This window comes from Cryptomeria japonica, chromosome 11 (assembly GCF_030272615.1).
Source record: "Cryptomeria japonica chromosome 11, Sugi_1.0, whole genome shotgun sequence".
Classification (NCBI taxonomy): domain Eukaryota; kingdom Viridiplantae; phylum Streptophyta; class Pinopsida; order Cupressales; family Cupressaceae; genus Cryptomeria; species Cryptomeria japonica.
The window spans coordinates 567,049,623-567,071,164 of record NC_081415.1 but is presented as its reverse complement, the minus strand read 5'-3'; the positions used below and the strand labels follow the sequence as shown (position 1 = coordinate 567,071,164).

The following is a 21,542-nucleotide window of genomic DNA, read 5'->3' as shown; positions in this document are numbered from 1 at the left end:
CTTATAATTAATTGCAATATACAATATGCTAATTAGGCTCAAGTACTTCTATATTAATTACCATTTCGAAGCAAGAAGATAAATATTTATGTATCAGGTGGGGCCATTTCACCTACTACCATTAGCAAACAACCACACAACTCATGCCTAATGGCCATTTCACTTTTGATGGGGGCATTTTTCAAATAATGAGATCATTTCTGGAACTCAATAACCCAGAATCCATTAACAAAACAAATTGGCTTCACACCTCCTACAAATCCTATTTCTTTTGCAAAGTCTTTGAACTCCTCCTCTGTACGCTCTTTTCCAAATGGGTTGAATGCCAACATGAAAAGTTTGCCTTGCATAGGAGGAAGTCTCTACAGCCACTAGAAAAATGGAATCCACTGCAAGAACTACGGCTAGTCTCTGCCTTTAGCTGATCTGGGTTTTCCAACAATATTGCATAATCATAGACATAATTTCCAGTCTTCTATTTGATTCTAAGCTTTTCTTATGTTTTGGTTCAAATTTCAGAATCCATTATTAAGAAGCAGAAAGAAAAAGAATGAAAAAGTGTCAAAAATGAAACTATAGACCATAAAATTTGATTTGAAAAATAAAAAATTACCACAATCGAATCTCAGACAATATAAAGAAAAGATGAACCAAAAATGTATGATTCATAGAATATTTCCTACAAAACTGCATCTGAAGAGAATTATAAAGCACAATCACTGGGATAGCTAAGCATACTTTTTTCCACAAAAGAACAAGTTCAATAAACATAGTAAAAAAAAAAAATAGTTGGCAAAAATATGAATGAGCTATTTAAACAAGTAGATTGACTATCTAGGTAATGAAAAGATGTCTCATACATTCATAAAAATAGCCTGACTAGGTGTTATGTTGTCGAGCATACCTCCCCCGATATGTGTAACCCCTGAAACAAAAAAAAATCATCACAAAAGGGATTTTACTACGGAAAAACATTCCAACCAATATCCTAGATTAAAAGATGTCATATCTCTTTTCACTATTAATCTAATCAATCATTAACTGCCTACAGGTGTCCCTAGATCTCTGGAAACCAAGGGTTTTGGGCCTAAATTCAGTAGTCAACTAATATTCCATTGGAGAACACTCACCTGGAAACTAAGGAGCAGCTTCCACAACATGAGGCTGATCAAAATTCACTCCCCTTATATAGGGTACTTGGAAACTATAAGATTGAGATTAGACCCAACTCCACCTCCTACATCCAACAGCTCCTCCAAATCCTTAAAACTCTCATATGTCTCCAGGATCCTCCCCATCATAAGTGTAGAGTTATCATCCATAGCCCTATTAAAAACCCTATTGAATCTTTGGTCTTTGGCAGGGTACTCAAATGCATTCACCCCATGTGACTTGGTGAAAGGCTGGCTCCCTTCAACAACAACATCCTTAAGATAATGCCAAGTGTCTATGAACACCTTGTCCTGGTTCATCAAGGTCAGTGGTGCCAAGGACAGGCCATCCTTGTTCTGCACATGGTATTTGCAGAGAGGATTCAGACCATAGATCCTCTCAGGCTTTCTATTCTTATTTATTATAGAACAATTGAGGAGGGAATGACTTGCTACAACTCTAAGAATCTTATCTAGAGTAATTGTTGCATCTGGGTTTGTTTGTTCTTGGTCAATAAAAGGCAAAGCCATAATAATATATTTATTTTAAAGAGAACATACATCAAGAAACCAAAGATTTCTAAAATGGCCTAGTAGGGCCTAAACACTGTGAAAATAAAGCTATGTCCATGAGTATACACAGAAAGAGAAAACCACATCCAAAACCTTAAAATTCCCCAAACTCAGAGTGGGATTTGAGTATTGATTACAATTCATTTATCTTCTTCATAATATCTATTAAAGGTTTCTTAAAATTTATAAGTCTAATGCTACGATAAAGTTTCTCTGTAAGTTTAAAATTAACAAAGAAATCAAAAAGACCCAACTATGTGCTCTGTAGTGGCCTAAAAAAAGAACACACCAATTGAAAACCTATATGTTTATTCCTCTTTTCGAGGCATTGGCGGAGGCATTAGGGAACGACCTCTTCTGAGACCCCTTCATGGAGGATGACCCCTTCCTCGACCAGAAGAACGACTGGTACCTGGGCCACCACCTTGCCTACTTTGCTCCACTTGGGGACCCTCTGCTTCTATTTTGGGAGGCAGAACACCATTGAGTCTAGCAAAGTATAGGAATTCTTCTTCCCTACCTATGTCCTCTAGATTGTCCCCCAGAAACCTCCATTTTAAAAACCTGAGGGCCATGGCAGAAAAGGATTTATACTTTTATAAGTCCTTTCCCATTAGGTCTAGCAGAAAAGGATAGAATTTAATCAACTCTCCTGAGATATTGAAGAAGATTCTCTCACTTGGACACAGAGCACCAGAATCATGTTGCACTTTGTTTAGGACTTCTTGAAATTCAAGCAAGATGTCACCTGGGAAGAGTTGTTTGGTGAGGTTCCAAACTTCTTGTTTATCAAGCTTGACGTCCATCAAGGAGGCAAAAAACTAGTACAAAATGTTTGTATTGTCTCAAGGGTATTCATCTTTGCTGATATACCTACTACGAAGAATGAGCTTAACGACTAGGATGATTGTTGGCTCAGGAATGAAGAGGAACCTCTTCAATCTCTGGTCTATGACCTGTCTAAAAGAAACTTGGTGGGTTGAGGAAGAGAGAGAGATGGGGGTATCCGTTCCAAAGCATGAGATTGGTGTTGGTAAGACACTCATTATAAACCGGAAGGGCTCATCCCTAGACATCGCTTAGAAACCTGTAGTAGCTTTAGATTCTTTGAAGATGGTTGCAGAGAGAATCCAATTGATAGTCTTGTGGAGGAAGCCAAATAAAATCTAATAAACACTGTCTTCAACATGCATCTAATACAAAATGCCTTGCAATAAATTCGCCTGCAAAGGTGGCAACAGATATCTGTCTAGCATGATGCCTAATCTTGAGACTAAAAAATTGTGCACTTTCCAATGGATAGCGCATGCGTCGTATTTGCAATGACGACGGACCATAGGCTATCTTTTCGAGATGAAAGTGGGAAAAATCACTTTTAGAAAGGCCAAAATAAGATGACATCATAGTTGACGTGAGAATTTCACTTTTGATAAGCTAGCGAAAAAGTTTGTATTTGAAAAGATAGTCGTTTAGACCAAGTTGGTGGAATTGTTTTATGCCTGACGTATGAAAATAAGAATCCACTATTGAGAAATGTTGATATACTATCTATAGCTTTAACCATGATTAATGATGTCCTTCTCCCACCAATTTAAAGAAAGGCCTTCTACTGTAGTTTTTGAGAGAGATTATTCTTTTTTGTTAGCCTCTTTGTAGACATGTTTAGCCTCATATTGCTCTAATTTGATCAAAATATCAGTTATGCTCTCCAAAATCACCTGTAGCCGGCATTTTAGGGTTCTTCTCATTTTAATTGCATTGATTGCTATCTCTGAGTCTCCCTCTACTATGAGGTTTCTCATCCCATGCTTGTGGCAATCAAGTAAGCCTAGGAGCAAAGCTTTGTATTCTGTTATATTGTTAGTATCTAGTGGCAGTGGCATGGCCATCTTTCCAATTACTGTTCCTATATGATCTCTAACCACATATCCTATACCTGAAGCACTTGGGTTTACTTTGGAGGCTCCATCAAATTTTATCTTGAACCAACCCTATTTAGGGGGAGATCATATAGCATCCTTTCTTGCATGAGGGTTTCTCCCAAAGGAAGGAGGAATTTTGATACATTGCCATTTTTTTCTTATACTATCATCCCAAGTAGAATTTTTTTCGTTAGAATCTGTTGAGAAGCCTAGTTTGCAATTTACTGACTTGACAATTGATGTTTCAATTGAGGATAAAACTGATTCAAATATTCTTGCTTTGTCATCAAAAAGTCTTCAATTCCTTTCTTTCCAGATTTCCCAAACAAGGCAAGAAGGAGAGATTTTCAAAATATGACTTAAAGTGCTTTCCTTAGAAGGAAGTGGCTAGCGTTGAAAAAGAGTGACTATATCATTAGGGAGGGTTATTTTACACCCAATTTTTCTAGAAAACCATCACCAACATTTTGAGGCAAATGGGCAGTTTAAAAGAAGATTGTCTACTATTTCTCCTTGAGCTTTGCACAAAATGCATCTTGAGGGCCCTTCATAGTCCATTATAGTGAATCTTTTTGCTGTGACGATCATCTTTTTGAAAGCCAACCATTGAAAGATTCCTGCTTTTGGGATAATCTTGCTACTCTAAAATAATTTTAGTATAATATCTTATTCCTCTTGATTCCCAAAGTTTGCTAGAACCCTATAGCCATCTTTAGCATTATATTGTCTTATTTTTTAACAAGCCCATATAAGAGAATCTTTCCCTCTTCTAGGATTATTATTTCTTGCTCTAATGAGCTCTGATAGCTGGTTGATTTCAACAGTACGAATAGGCAATCCCTCCAATTGCTTCCAGCTCCATCCTTGATTTCTAGTAGCCCTGTCCAAAACCAAATAGTCACTAACTAGAGATCCCCAATACTTCGCTGTTGGAAAATTGAGAGAGTTATCAATGCTTGGATATCCTCCCCATGAGTATTCGTAGAAAAGGGCAGAGGATCCATCGTGGATATCCCAAGTCAAAGTGTTTGCAATTATTTTTTTGTATGTGACAATGAAATTCGAGGTCCTAGATCCCTTTGGATTAGAATTCGATCTTAGAAGATTTGGAGGAACCCCCTCTATAAGGTATTTTGTTGCCATTATACTTACCCATATTACTTTAGGGTCTTTAATGAACTTCCAAACTAGTTTAGCTCCCGAGGCTTTGTTCTGCAAGTGAAGATTTTTATTCCTAGAGCCCCATGCAAATAGAGAAATTTTATGTTTTTCTTCAATGTTTTGCCAGAAGAAGTTTCTCATATTTTCAATGATGAAGGAATTTGCACCAGCAGTGAGGGATAAAAAGGATAAAAGGTAGATGGGTAGAGAAGAAATAACTTCTCGGAGCATTACCATCCTACCAACCCATGAGCACCATTTCCCTTTCTAGGAAGGAATATCCTGATCCAGATCTAACTTCAGAGGATCCCAAAGTTTTGAGTTCCTCAATCCTCTATCAATTGGGATCCCCAAGTGAATACAGGGAAGAATGCCTCTTTTATAATTCTAAATTATTTTGGATCTTAACCTCTATGGGGGTAGGGGTGGAGAAGAATTTTATTTTTTATTTTTCTTTGTTCATAATTTGGCCTAAGGCCTTCCCAAAGGATTCCAGGAGCATTTTCACCTAAATTGCTTCCTTGATCTTTTCTACACTCAACAAGAGGTTATCATTTGAAAATTTTGATGCCAGTCAATGAAACATATAATGAGGATGTTGTATGTCCTATGACATTCTCTTATCGAACATGTGTCAAAATTCCCACGTCCACCTAGGAAACATCCAACGAGGATGTTGTATGCCTGATGACATTCTCTCGTCGGATGAGAGGTCATGGTCTCCGTTGAAAGAGTCCCAAGTGTTGTCGTAATACTGATGTCCACCCAAGAAACATTCAATGAGGATTTTGTATGACCGATGACATTCTCTCACCGGATGAGCGGTCATGGCCATCATCGGAAGAGTCTTGGGTGCCATGCAAATTTTGACGATAGTCAAAGAAACATCCGATGAGGATTTTGTATGTCTTATGGTATTCTCTCATCGGACGGGTGTTGGAATTCCGATATGCACCCAAGAAACATTCGATGAGGATGTTGTATTCCTGATGGAATTCTCTCACCAGATGAGTGGTCATGGCTGCTGTTGGAAGAGTCCTGGGTGCCATCAAAATACTGACTCTAGTCAAGGAAACACCTGACAAGGATGTTGTATGTCGTATGGAATTCTCTTGTCGGATGGGTGTCCGAATTCTGATGACCACCCAAGAAACATCTAACGAGGATGTTGTATGCCTACCATACACTTTATAATTTAATTGTTTGTATTTTGCCAAAGCTGGGTGATATTTTTGTTGTGCTTGCAGATCCTAGCAATGTAGAAGGTGTTGACTATTACCTACTATGATGCACAAAACCAAAATATAAATTGTCAGAATTAGTGGAAGATGTTGATGGAGAACAATATCCCACTAGATCCATCATTGTTGAAGGTACTTATTATCAACAAATTAGGATAGATAACAATGGTGTTACATTTACTGAATACATGGCTAGCCAAAAAGTTTTTCATTATAGTCATTTGGTTTTAGCAACAAGATAACATTTTGAAACTTTACAAAAAAGAGTTTGTACCTCCCAAAAGTGGTTGTTGCCTATCAAAGATCATGAAAGGATATTATAGATAGTAAAAGATAGAGAGGATCCATATAATTTTTTTTTAATAGATTAATAGCTGTAGAGGGGCAGGACCCTTGTACTAATCACAATTGAGAAATACATACCTAGTTCAGAAAGAGCCGTAGAGGGAAAGAATCAGGAAGAAAACCCCCTACCATTGCTCCAATAGTGAACAAAAAGGCCAGCCAAGCTGGCAAAGATCCTAACAAGATAGAAAAAAGAGACAACCGGAGGATAACAAAATATCAATTGAAACCAAAAGCCTACAATTATCTAAACAATGTAATAAGATGGGATATGGAAAACCAAAGAGGATCATAGCACGGGCCAAGGAGGTCAATGCATTCAGGATTATTCATCGCTTGAACCTGGGTCCTTGTTACTGGGAGTAGGAGCAATGGCTGCATCCAAAATTGCCAGGTAGTCATTCCTGCAAGTAGTATGAGCCAATGCTTCCACTTTTTCCTAGGGGAAGCAGACATCATTTGGAATCCACTCTTCGGTGCAACCAAGACCCCAAGAGTTTCCTTGAACTATGTAACCATTGGCCATAATGCCAATGTCTTATCTATCTGAAAGCCCTTCCTCCTGGATAAAGATACTTCTCCTGGAAGCCGTGAAGTCTAGCAGTATAGTGGGAATCTTGCAGAGGAACTCAATATTTCTATTAATAAGAGGCCAGGAGGCCTCCAAGGCATTGAAGTCAAGAGAGTTTACAATCACCTTTTTCCGCACCTCCACACCATTACCCAAACTCAGATAATAATTTTAGGGGAAGGGCAATCTGAGATTGTCGTCGATATTATCAAAAACTACGTCAATTTCGCCAAGAAAGCGGTTCTCGACCACCATTTGGGTGAGAAGATTCACCTTTTTTTTCTAATCCTCATATACAACACCATAGCTAAGAAGAAAGCTGGGGTGTCTGCATTGGCTTTGTATCTATGGTATGAATTAAGGAATTCCTTTCCCGAAATTATTTTAACACAGTGCAGAACCAAAGGGTGGTTTGAGGAAAGAACTGATTGTAGGTGTTTATCAAAGATTTTGCCTAGGAATGCCATCTAATGGTAGGTTGCCTCCAACATAATCAATGTTTCCATTGAAAAACAACAAAGCAAGAAAGAGGAAGAGCTTGATATGAGCTCACTTAATTTGTTAGAACAAGTGAACTCGTGTATTTTTTTGACCATGATACATGTCTATATATGCATATATATACATATATATATATACATACATATATATATATATACATACATACATATATATACATACATATATACATACATATATATATATACATACATACATACATACATACATATATATATATATATATATGTGTGTGTGTGTGTGTGTGTGTGTGTGTGTGTATGTATGTATGTATATATGTATATATGTATATATATATACATACATACATATATACATATATATATATATATACACACACACATATATATATAGACACACACACATATATATATATACATATATATATATATATATATGTATATATGTATATATACATATATACATATATACATATACATATATACATATATATGTATATATATATATATATGTATATATGTATATATACATATATACATATATATATATATATGTATATATGTATATGTATATATGTATATATATATATATATATATGTGTGTGTGTGTGTGTGTGTGTGTGTGTGTGTGTGTGTGTGTGTGTGTGTGTGTGTATATGCATATATATGTATACATACATGTATATATATAGATAATATGTATATACTATTTTTTTAGATTGTCATATATATGTACGTATGTACATTCCAACTCTTTTTTGGATCGCTATACATATGTACAAACATGTACATTTGAGTTTTTTTTGCAACATACATACACGTACATTTGAGTTTATTTGTTGCAACTGCTTTGAAATCAAAATTTGCACAATTTGAGTTAATTTGTTGCATGTTGTCTTATATTCATTTGAATCACTTAGTTGAATCGAATTAATTAATTGATTTGAATTGATTTGAATAAATAATTTGATTTCATTTGATTAAATCATTCGAGGTATTTGAATCACTTAATTGAATTGATTTAATTAATTCATTGGATTGATTTGAATCACTTAACTAATTGATTAATTCATTGTATTGATTAATTAATTGGATTGATTAGCTCATTGCCTTAATTCGTTGGACTGATTAATTGATTTGATTAATTGATTTCAATTAGTTTTACTAACTCTTTGAATTGGTTTGAATTGATTTGAATTAATTTGATTAATTCCTTGAATTAATTTGATTAATTGATTTGAATTAGTTTGACTAATTCATTTAATTGGTTTGAATTGATTTGATTAATTGATTTGAATTAGTTTGATTAATTCATTGAATTTGTTTGAATTAATTCGATTAATTTCTTTGATTAATTAATTGAATTGATTTGATGTGATTGATTCAGTGAATTCATTTGATTAATTGATTTGAAACAATTTGATTAATTCATTTAATTGAATTGATTTTATTTAATTTATTGATTTGAATTAATTTGATTAAATCGGTGAATTCATTTGATTAATTGATTTGAATTAATTTGATTAATTCATTTAATTGATTTGATTTGTTTTGATTAATTGATTTGATTAATTTAATAATTAAATCAACAATAAAACTAACTAAATCAAATCAATAATTAACAATTCAACTAACTAATTAATTTAATAATTCATTGGTTTGAATTGATTTGATTAATTGATTTGAATTAATTTGATTAATTTAGTGAATTCATTTGATTAATTCATTTGAATTAATTTAATTAATTCATTGAATTGAGTTGATGTGATTTGATTAATTGATTTGAATTACTTCTTGATTTAAATTGTTTTGGTTAATTTAATAATTAAATCAACAACTCAACTAACTAAATCAAATAAACAATTCAATTAACTAAATCAAATCAATAATTAAAAATTGCTACTAGATTCTTTAATCTTAAAGATGGGTCCTCCTAGGTCATTTCCAACATCTATGCTCCTAATTTTAGACTAGCTAGGAAATCTCTATGGTCTTCCATTTGCCTTGACAGATCTCTCTTCCCTAATGAAAAAAGGATCCTTCTAGGTGATTTCAATACCCCTCTTTCTAATCTGGAAAAATCTAGTGGTTTACCAATTTCTATTGATAGTAGACAAGACTTGGTTGACATGATCAACTCTTTGATCCTTTTAGATCTTGATGTTATTGGGGCTAAATTCACTTTGTCTAATAGACGGAGAGGGGAGTAAATTATTTAGGTCAAGCTTGATAGGGGTCTTATTTCTTCAGATTGTCTCTGTCTGGCCTCCTGCAGACTCAATGCCTTAGCCCATATTGGATCAGATCACTTCCCTATCTTCCTCTCAGTCTCTCCATTGTCTAGTAGAAAGGCATACCCATTAAGATTTGAGAAACTATGGCTCATGGCCCCAGAAATTCAAGATAAAATTTTGGAGTAGTGGAATATTGATATCGAGGGAACGACTATGTTTTGTATAGCCAAGAAGCTCTCCAATGTTAAGTCTAATATCTAATGCTGGAATAAATCCACTTTTGTCAACATCTTCAAAGCTAAAAAGAAGCTCAAACTGGAACTTGTGCAGGTTCAAGAGAATATCCAAACTTACGGGTTCGATATTGATGTATCAAATAAAGAAATTGATATTTTGACCAAATTACATGATATTATCTCCAAAGAAGAAGAATTTTGGAAGAAGAGTTCTAGAGCCTTATGGCTCAAAAGAGGCTAAAAGATCCATCTTCTTCTTTAACACCCCTGAGAATAGGAAAGTTAAGATTGCCTCGATTATTGGCTGCAAAATTGGAACTTTCCATGATTCCTATCTGGGTCTTCCCCTTTGAAAAATTGGAACTTTTCCCAAACTCATGGGAGTTTTTGATATCTAGAATTTGAGAGACTTCAATAAAGCCTTGATGTCCAAGTAGCTATGGAGATGTCTTAAGGAGACTATTGAATGGACTGCTATATTCAAACTTAAGTACCGCATTCCTGATATCCAAAACACTCTGGAAACTTATGAGTTCCACATTGCAGTTTCCGATTTCTGGAGCAATTTCTTTGGCTCCTCCGAAATTATCTTGCATGGAAACAGATGGATGCTAGGTTATGGTAATAGAATCAGGTTTTGGGATGACTAGAGGACTAGTGATGGCCCCTTATAGTACTTTGTTTGGGCTTCCCCCTACAAAGAATTATGCCTCAGAAAAAGTGGCACCTGAATGGTTGATTACATTAGAAATGGAGAATGGTTGGACCTCTCTTCTATTAATAATGATCTGAGACCTATGCAACCTTGGCTGAATTGCATCCACATCCCTCGCTCTCAAGGGGAAGATGAAGTGTTCTGGAACTTCTCCTCTTCTAGGAAGTTCAAAGTTGTTGATGCCTATAAGTTCATCTCTAGATCCTTCTCCCCCTGTATTGGGCGGGTATTTGGAACAAACTCCTAATTCTTAAAATTAACATCTTTTTTTGGTTGTTTATGCAGGGCACGATCTCTACCATTGATAATATTTGCAGAAGAGGTATTCCTCTCTATAATAGATGTTTTCTTTATAAAGAGGCAGAAGAAAATTATGGCCATCTACTACTGCATTGCGCCTATGCCAGAGATATCTGGAATCACTTCCTTAAAATTTGGAATATTGCCTGGGTCTTCCCTGTTTCTACTCAGCAAATATGGTTTGAATGGAAATGCCCTTCTAATAATCAGACCTTAGGTATTCTCTGGAATTTATCTCTTCCTCATATTGCTTGGGCCATCTAGAAAGAAAGAAACAATAGAGTTTTCAGGGACTTGGAAACTCCTCCTTTTGTTGTGCCTGTTAGAATTCACAATTCTATCAAAGAGAACTTTCTTGACTCCTGCCCTAGCAGAAAGAATGACTCCCCCATTCCTGCTGTCTAGGAGGATTGGGATACTATCAATCGGTTACAAATTGATTGGAACATTGCCAAACCAGTCCACAAAATCAAGCAGTGCAGAACAAATGTTGTATAGCATCCTCCCCGTATGGGCTGGATCAAAATCAATGTGGATAGGGCAGCTAAAGGAAATCCTGGGTTGACCAGGTGTGGGGTATTGGCTAGGAATGAGACCCCTCTGCTAGTTTTTGAGGTGGTGCTCCACTTGGGCACCCAGACTAACCACTATGCCGAATCTAGTGCTTCCCACATTGGAGTACACATGGCTAAAAGAGAGGGGTTTACTAAAGTGTGGTTGGAGCCCGACTTGCTAAATAATGTCAACTACATGAGTGGTCATATGGATCCTAGATGGATGATTGCCAGCCTAATTAAGGACAGCTAAAATATAATTAATGAACTGACAAATTTCAAAATCTCGCTCATATACCTAGAAGGCAATAAGGTAGTGGATCTAGTGGCCAATCTGGCAGTGGGATACCTGGCAACCAATAGGTGGAGTAGCAGGGATTCTTTCCCCAAATATCTATGTCATTTGGCACGTAATGATTGCTATGCTAATCAATGATCCCTCATCATGACATGACTGAGTTGATAGGGAAATGAATCTTTTTGGTTTTCCCTAATCAAAAGTCTAGAAACCTCCTTGGCGACTGGATTTCCTATCTCATTATATGGCTTTTTTGCTATTGTTCCGATATCCTTTGGGTGTGGCCCATTTTCTGCAACTGGCTGGTGATAGTGAGCCCCTTCTGCTATTATCTGATGACCAGGAGCATAATGGGATGGGATAAGAATAGATAAGAGCCCTCTACTTGCGAGATTTCAAAAAAGAGTAAATATGTCTGCCAGGAAGTTGTCGATGGTGGTCCCATCCCCTACCTAGACCGGCTTCATGGCCTCTCTCCTCTAATTATGGAGGTCTTTGTTAATGGATGGAAAAAAGGGAGTCTCAAGGCTTATGGTATCGATTATCAAATTGATGAATCTTTGGTGGCATTAGTCACTCATCTGGTTATTACTGGAAGAAGGTTTTATAGCAATAGAAAAACTAGAGAGGAGGACCTATCGAGTTTCTTTGACAAAGACAAGGTACACTCTAGAGTCACCAAGATGGCCGATGGGTAGCTATAATAGAAATGACCTGATGGTCCCATGGGATAACATGATAGAGTTTATAATGAGGTATATGACCCTAGATGGTAGGTATGCAAGCATCTTCTCCTACCATTTCACTATCCTAAATCATTTTTGTCACGGTAAAATAATCTCTGTTCCCTACTATCTTGCCACATCCCCTAAGAATAGCTTGGAAAAGCACCTGGAAAACCCTAAAAACCCTATTCTTCATGATGGACTTATTATCCTTATCATGGAACATGCCAAATCCCTTGAAATTGTGCCCCCGCTTGCACAGATTGGCATGCACACGGATGTCCAAGATGTCTCTGATTCAGAGATGGACCTGGATGATAGTGGGGTTCCTTTTCATGACCCTGAATATGAACCTATGGATGAAAAGGAAAGGATGGTCACTCCTAAGACCCTTAGTAGAAAGAATACCCCCATATGGGTGGCTAGTAAATACAAAACCAACAACAAGCTGATCTCCAAGGCCAAACCCCTTATCAAAAAGAAAAAGATGGCGATAAAGGATCACAACCCAAAGATTATAGACTAAGCGATTAAACTAGACATTGCTATCAATGTCTAGAAAGATAATTAGGGGAAGGATGGTAGTCTGATGAATCTTGTCATGGAAGCCACGAGAAGCTAGGAGTACTATTGGAAATGGGTCGAGCACAAAATTGACACCCTCAAAATGGGGGTCAAAGAAAAAATTGACATTTTCACTACTTCCCGTGAACCCAGCAAGCCGAAAAAACTCATGATCATGACTCAAAAACTCTCTCAGAATTTTGAGGTAATAAAATGTAACCATGGACAAAGGATTGATAAGGTGGAACAATCCATGGCTGAGATTAAGAAAAATCTTAAGAACCTGGTCGACATTAGTAAAGAAGCCATGAACAACAGCATTAAGGGTCTTGAAAATATTAATGACATGGTTGCTAATTATAGATCCTTCCATAGTGACCCGGTGAAAGATATTGGAGGAGATGATGTGGCTATTGGAGATAGCAAAACCACTGGACCCAATTCCAAAATCAGGAGCAGAAGTTGCAACAAGGGTACCTCTAGATTCATCATGGAGGAGCTTGAGGATATCAACAGGATTTCCATCCAAAAGAACAAAGATGTAGTGCTCTCGCTTAAGTGAGAGATTTTTTTTCTTTGGCTTGTTTGTTTGCATTTCTTTTGTTTTTGTTTGGGGTTGCTCCCTTGTTTTGCTATTGTTTCTTGTTGGTTTGGCAGTTGGTCGACTGTAGTAAAACTTTAGGTTTCAGATCGTTGTAAAACCCATTTATCCTTATAAAAAATAATTAATAATTCAACAAGCTAAATATCAAGATTTATCATCTAAAATAACATGATCAATACTTGAACTAATTATAAAAATATAACATAGACACATAGACACGTGTAATAAACAAACAAGTAATCTCATCAAACAAGTGTGTCTGATATGTACAAGTTTTATATACATAAAAAAACATGAATAAGTGTCTGATATGTATATAATCTCATCAAACAAGTGTCAGATACATATATGTAAAAAAAAAGTACATGCATTATACATATAATCTCATCAAATAATGATAATGCATAAACTAAGTCGGTTGATCCTCCACTGATCCATGTCCTGAATGTTGTCCTTGCAAAATAGTGTACATGAAAGAACACATATATATAAGAACCTGCAAATATTATCTAACTATAAGTATGCAAATTTTACTTCAACATAAGTACATGCAAATTTTACTTGGTTTGATCCATCATCTGCACCACCAGAGTGTGCATGGGCCATAGGTATCTGAGATGAAGAACTCAAACATGGTCCAAGAACCTGGATCATATATAATTTAAAATTAAAATTGTGTTAACTAATAATTTTGAAGTTGAAATCCACTAATTAAAATAAATTAAATAATATGACCTTGCAAAAAGAAAAAAAAATGTCTACCTGACTATGATAATGTGAAGGAGCAGAAGGAGGCTGCAAATATACTAATGTCTCCAATATAATAGGACGCTATATATAATTCAAAATTTTAATTGTGTTAATAATTTTTAATTTGAAATTCACTATTTAAAATTAAATAAATAATATGACCTTACAGAAAAAACAATGTGTACCTCACAAGACTCGAAGGCTCTCCCGATCCTGCTGGCCTCGAATGAATGGAAGGACTCATGGTCAATGTCTATATCCAATGATGTATCCTCTAAAATGTCAATAAGCAGACTGGTATAGTGACCATGAGCTTGAGCAATAGCTATAAAAGTAATAGGCGGTAGCAGTGTAGCTCATGGTGGCTCACGTGTCGGATTGCCTGGCATAGGCTGAGGAGGACGTATGGGATCAAATGATGTATGTGGTGGATGGGTTGTAGGATGCACCAAAATTCCCACCTCTCTCCCCATATCATCGTGAGATTATCTACCACCATGGATCCTAGATCCACCTCCGTGGACATGTTGTCTCACCCGTGCTAGTACATCCTCGAGTGGGATCTCAAGAATCAAAGAAAGAAGTGTATATGATTCCAATAAATCACTGAACAACAATGCACTCATCTGCTGCAAAGGATCAACCTCTCTCTACCGTGCAGCATCAAGTGGAGATGGTATATCTACACGAGCGTAAGGATTAGTGCCACTACTATATGTTGCATTTGTAGCCTGCGGAATGGTACCCTGCGATTGTAACAAATATCTCCCAACATGATCAGATGTCATCTAGTCAACCTGAGTGGCAATATATGTAATGCTGGAATAGATATGTCGCCTGGCATTATCAGTTGTTGCATCTGATTCCTGTGATAAATCCAAACATTTTGGTAGAACCAAAAGGTTTGGACCAACTAATACTTGTTTGTTAATGAGCACTAGTACATCAAGTCATCTAAATTTATCATTGAGCCTCCCTCTCCCCTACCCAACATTCACTGGTATAGATGTATAATCAATTTCTAAGCCCATATGAAACTCTGCAAACAATTATTTGCAAAACAAAAGTGGCAACTCATCCTTTTCTAGCCACATATGATGAGTTGCCAACCATTTAAGAAATATGAATGGTACGACAACTGGATCGGTGCATCTGGTAACTAAATATCCTCTAATCTTACATTGTCTCGGACTTTGATAATGGGGGAACATAGTATAGACCTGTGTAGAGGATACATCCCTGCAAATGCCTTGTCATTTCACCTTCAGGATTATATGTCCGAATAGTGTCAATCATATGTAATAACTCATCCCTAATAATATTTGCCCTTTCCTTATTAGTTCGGGTTGTGGCAAAATCTAATTTGGACGCAAGATGGTGTAGTGCACGCTAGAGGGCCTAAGTGGTTTCGGAAAAAAGTTGAGCCCTAACATTACTATCACTAGAAGGCATTCATCCAGATTATCTAGATGTCTGGTTAGTGCCCTCACGATGAACTGTACCTGCTGATGCCTGATCGGCCATGTCGAAAATATCTGTATGTACATAATTATAAAAGCAAATAATTTTAGAAATAATTATTCAAAATTATTTTAAATAATTCAAACTAATTTTGAATACTACTTTAAACTAATTCAAACATATTTAAAATGATATACAATTATAATTTAAAGTACAATTGGAAGTAATTGAAACATTTGATACAAATTAATTTAAAGAAACATTAAAATTAAATACATGTGTACATACACATACACATACATATACACATACACATACACATACACATACACATACACATACACATACACATACACATACACATACACATACTAATACACATACGCATACACATACACATACACATACACATACACATACACATACACATACACATATACATACACATACACACAGACATACACATGTGCACACACACACATACTATACCTACATACATACATACACACATGCACACATAAATACACATGTATATACATATACATGTACACACACACATATACACACATACACACATACACATATGTGCATTCATATATGTATACATACACATACTCACATACGTGCACATACACACGCATACACACATATCTAAACACATACATACATGCGTACATGTATGCATGTATGTATGTATGTACATATGCGTGTATGTGTGTACATGTGCACATATGTGTGCATGTGTATGTGTGTATGTGTGTGTGTATGTATGTATGTATATATGTATATGTATGTGTGTTTATGTGTGCATGTATGTATGTATGTAAGTGTATGTATGTATGTGTGTGTGTATGTGTGTGTGTATGTGTATGTACATGTATGTGTGTGCACATGTGTGTATGAATGTATGTATGTTTGTATATATGCATGTCGGTGTATGTATGTATGTATATAAAATGTATGTATGTATGTATGTATGTATGTATGTATGTATGTATGTATGTATGTATGTATGTATGTGTGTGTGTATGTATGTTTATGTGTGTGTGTATATATATATGTCTGTGTGTGTATGTGTATGTATGTGTCTGTGTATACATACATAAATACACATAAATACATAAACACATACATACACTCACATACAAAGATATACCCATACACACATACACATTACATACACATGCATGTGTGTATGTGTGTATGTGTGTATGTGTGTATGTATGCATGTGTGTATGTGTACGGACATGTATGTGTGTGCACATGTGTGTATGGATGTATGCATGTTTGTATATATGCATGTTGATGTATGTATTTATGTATGTAACATGTATGTATGTATGTATGTATGTATGTATGTATGTATGTATGTATGTATGTATGTGTGTGTGTATGTATGTTTATGTGCCTATGTATATATATGTATGTGTTTGTATGTGTATGTATGTGTCTATGTATACACGCATAAATACACATAGATACACTCACATACACACATATACTCATACACACATACACATAACATACACATGCATGTGTACATACATACACACACATACACACACATATACACACATACATACATATACACGTACGTACATACATACACACAAACATACCCGCACATACCCATGCACACACATGTAAAACTATGTATGCATCTGTATGTGTATTTGTGTGTATGTGCACGAGTCTCTGTGTGGGTGTGGGTGTGGGTGTGGGTGTGGGTGTATGTGTTTATGTCTTTGTATGTGTACGAGGATTTTTTTTTAATGTGTAGTGTATTAATTATAAATTTTTATGGTTTATATGTAAGGGTAATGAGAAAATGATTTGTTTTTTTAATTATTTAATAGGTTTACCTGCATATTTTTTTAATAGTTTCATAGTGTCGTTTTTCACATTTTGTTAGGTTTAATTTTGTTTTTTATATTTTTCTAATGTTTTCCTTCAAATTTTTTTAAAAAAATTCATAAACTATTCAATAAATATAATAATAGCAATAAATATTTTAATTTTTTAAATTACAAATACAAAACCAAAAAACAAGGAGAAAAAATGAACCTTCCTAGAAAAATGGGGGCTAGAAATAAGATCCTTGTGAGTCCGGCCAAACTCCCAAAGCTCCTTAGTGTGCAAATGGGGGTCACTAGGGAAAATATCAGTTTATATAACCGATAGTCCGATCGGACTCCCGACACCATTTCAGCGCCACGCGGTACGGGAGTAGTCTGTCCAGATTGAGTCCAGTCGGACTACCCATAGTTGGCTTAAAGTGTGAAACAGGTTAATGCATTTACCCCCTACTCTTTCGACTCTATAGCACACTTGCTACTTTCTAAAAAGCTATCTTAGCCATTTTTCTAGACTCAACAACATGTGTAGAAGTGTACATTAATGATTTCACTATCTATAGGAAAGCTTATGAAGAGGCATTGAGTTGTCTAAAGCTTATGAAGCTTATGATGATGGAGAGCATTGTCTTGGGTCATCACATCTCTCAAAGAGTCACGGTAGACTCTATAAAGGTAGAAGTTATTGAATGAATCCCAATACCCTAGAATAAAACTAATATAAGGGATTTTTTGGGCCATGTAGGTTATTATAGGAGATTTATTTTAAGAAAGATAAAAAATTCACTTGGACAAAAGACTATCAAGAGTCTTTTGAAGCAATTAAACAAGACTTGACAATTTCTCTTGTTATAAATGTACCAATGTGGGAACAACTATTACATATTCACGTTGATGCATCCAATCCAATAATTGAAATGGTCCTCAGTCTAAAGGATGAGTCTAGAGCAATGCATGAAATCTACTACATCAATAAGAATCTCAATCCAGCTAAAATGAACTACACCACAATTGAAAAATAATTATTGGCAATTATTTTATGCAATTAATAAATTTAGACATTACATTATATTGGTTACAATTTTTTTGTGAATACGGACCATGCAAATATCAAGTATCTAATGAACAAGGTTGTAATAGGAGAATGCATTATTAAATGGTTACTAATACTTCAAGAATTTGGCATAGCCATTGTTGATAAACTACAAAAAGATAATGTCATAGCTGATTTTGTATCAAGAATTATTCTATAAGGTAATGATGAACCAATCAAGGATACATTTCTAGATTAGCATTTGTTTCCCATTTCTATCCAATCACCTTGGTTGATATTGTAAATTATTTGGTGACGAGGAAGTGTCCTTCTCAATTTAGCTCAAAACAAAAAAATAAACTAATTTGTAAGAGTTGTAGGTTTAAATGGATTAATGGCATGTTGTTTAAAATGTGTCTTGGCCATTTTAGAAGGAACATTGAGATATAAGTGAAAATTATATCACTAATATACATATAAAATTTAGGATGTGATGAATATACAATACTGCAAGTTGACCTAACTAAAATTTTAAAGAGACACAAGCCCATATCCTTCACCTATACCTATTGTTTCTAACATTTTGGTTCCAATGTCAAGACTTTTCTAAAGTGATAAAGGAAAGGTCGAATCAAGACATAAAGGAAATGTCAAATCAATACTATCATTTGTGATGGTAAAATACATTAATAAAAGATTATTTAAGACATGGAAAAGAAATAATGGGTATAAATAGAAATACTACACATATGTATCACACTTTTATAAAGAAAACCATCAATACACATACAAATTTTCAAATTCAAACACCTAAATGTGACATTTATTATTTGAATTTTAAAATGATGTAAACGAATTTAAAATGTAGGTTATAAGATACATTTAAAAATAGTTGGATTTATCTTTTTTTCTAAAATTTTTGAAAACAATGAGTTGGATCGGACATCACCAAAAAAACAAAATCATTTTTCTCCTCATAGATTACTTGAAATCTAGTGCATGAAAAAAAAAGAAAAAAAAGTCAATGATTTTATATAATAATATTTAAAGTTAAACTTAATCAAAACGTTACAATTTTCATAAGATATCAATTTTCATTTAATTTTTTTATGATTTAACAAATGTAAGCTTGGAGAGGATTCTCTCCTCTAATACACTCTATGTTTTTCAAAAAATCTAGATGTATTTGATATATATTTACAAATAATTAAATAAAATATGTTGGTCAAATGTGAACACAACATGACTTCTTCATTCTTCCTTCTCTTGGTTGGGCAATCCCACATTAATTGAATGAGTTTCTTATGATCAAAGGTACAAAAAGAGATAGAGACACTTTGATCGACTATGAATCTAATGTAAGAAATTTACAAACTTTTTTTATTCAAATAATTAAATATGATCTTCCTCATTGAAGTCAATATGTTCCCAAGTTGAATCTAATTCCAAACATGGATTTTGGCCCAACAAAATATGTCCAACATCAACATTTTCTAAGTCATGGACATCAATTGGAGATCCAATCTTAGTGGAACTTTCAATCAATTGGAGATCCAATCTTAGTCGAACTTGAATCTAATTCAAAGGACAATTTTTCCTCCAATGCAAGCATGTCATCAACATTTTCTAGTCCATCGACATAAATCAAAGATCCAATACTAATGGGACTTTCAGTCATTGTACCATCTTCTAGCAAAGTGTTGGCAGTATAATCCAATTCAGAACAACTTCTAGGTTCTTGTAAATCTTTAAATTGACCTTGAATTTGCTTGGCTTTTGCCTCTGCATTTGGTTGCCCTAGATTATGAGAAATAGTATTCAAACTAATTTTATGAATAGGCTCCTCACTCGTATTGTTTTGGGAAATAATATCATCTCCATATTTCTTGACGTAAATTTCACCTATGTATAATCCATCATCCAAGTTTGGACCTAAGTTCAACTTAGGTAGCCAATTAATTCTCTCTTGTAAAACTGGTGCAAAAGTGGAGTCAAAGCCATTTTCTGTTATACATTAATTCACTTTTGGACAACTACAATTGTTTACATCATTCCTATATGCTAAAGTTTCAATGTCTCCATTTTCATGTGTACCTAGTTACATATAACAAAATAAGTTAATATGAATATTAAATAAAAAAATTGACCGAGGCCACAAATAAAGTATTGTACCATGTCAAATTGAGGAACGAGAGCTTTTAGTTTTGGGTAGAGCGCCCCAGCATCCGATCAGTCTTAAACCATACACACTGGTCGTTGGTCCAAATAGTAATTTTGTTGGTTCTTGGGCTTGAAATGTGCACCATTCTTCATTCTCTTGGTTGGGAAATCCCATATTAAATGATCCAATGAAACAATAGGATATTTAAAAAAACAAGTTCTCCTATGTCTGAGGTTCTATTAAAAATTGAGTCTTCAATCTCTGAGGTTGCTTTGTCGTTTATTTTTAAGAATTTGGACAATCTTACTTCTCTTTCGAACTGGGATAGTAGAGTTACTAGAGCTTGGAAGATGTTCTTAGTTTTACCCTCTCATGGTTCAATTTTGAAAAAGAATGGTGCAATAGGTAAGAGATGCTCTGCTAGATGGAAATCTCCTCCGAAGGGGCATTTTAAACTGAATTTTGATGGGGCCTCTTGTTGTAACCCTGGGACGGCTGGGGTAGGCATGGTAATTTATGATCACAATGCAAATTTTATTCGAGCTAAGTGTCATGCTATTGGTTTTAAAACTAACAATTATGCAGAATTTCATGCTTTGTCTTTTGGATTG

The 21,542-nt window shown here is 35.0% G+C and overlaps 1 pseudogene; it reads right to left on the bottom strand.

Annotated features, from left to right (window-relative positions):
- Positions 1-194: 194 nt before the first annotated feature.
- LOC131027762 (caffeic acid 3-O-methyltransferase 1-like) overlaps positions 195-21,542 on the bottom strand; it is a 37,009-nt pseudogene continuing 15,661 nt past the window's right edge.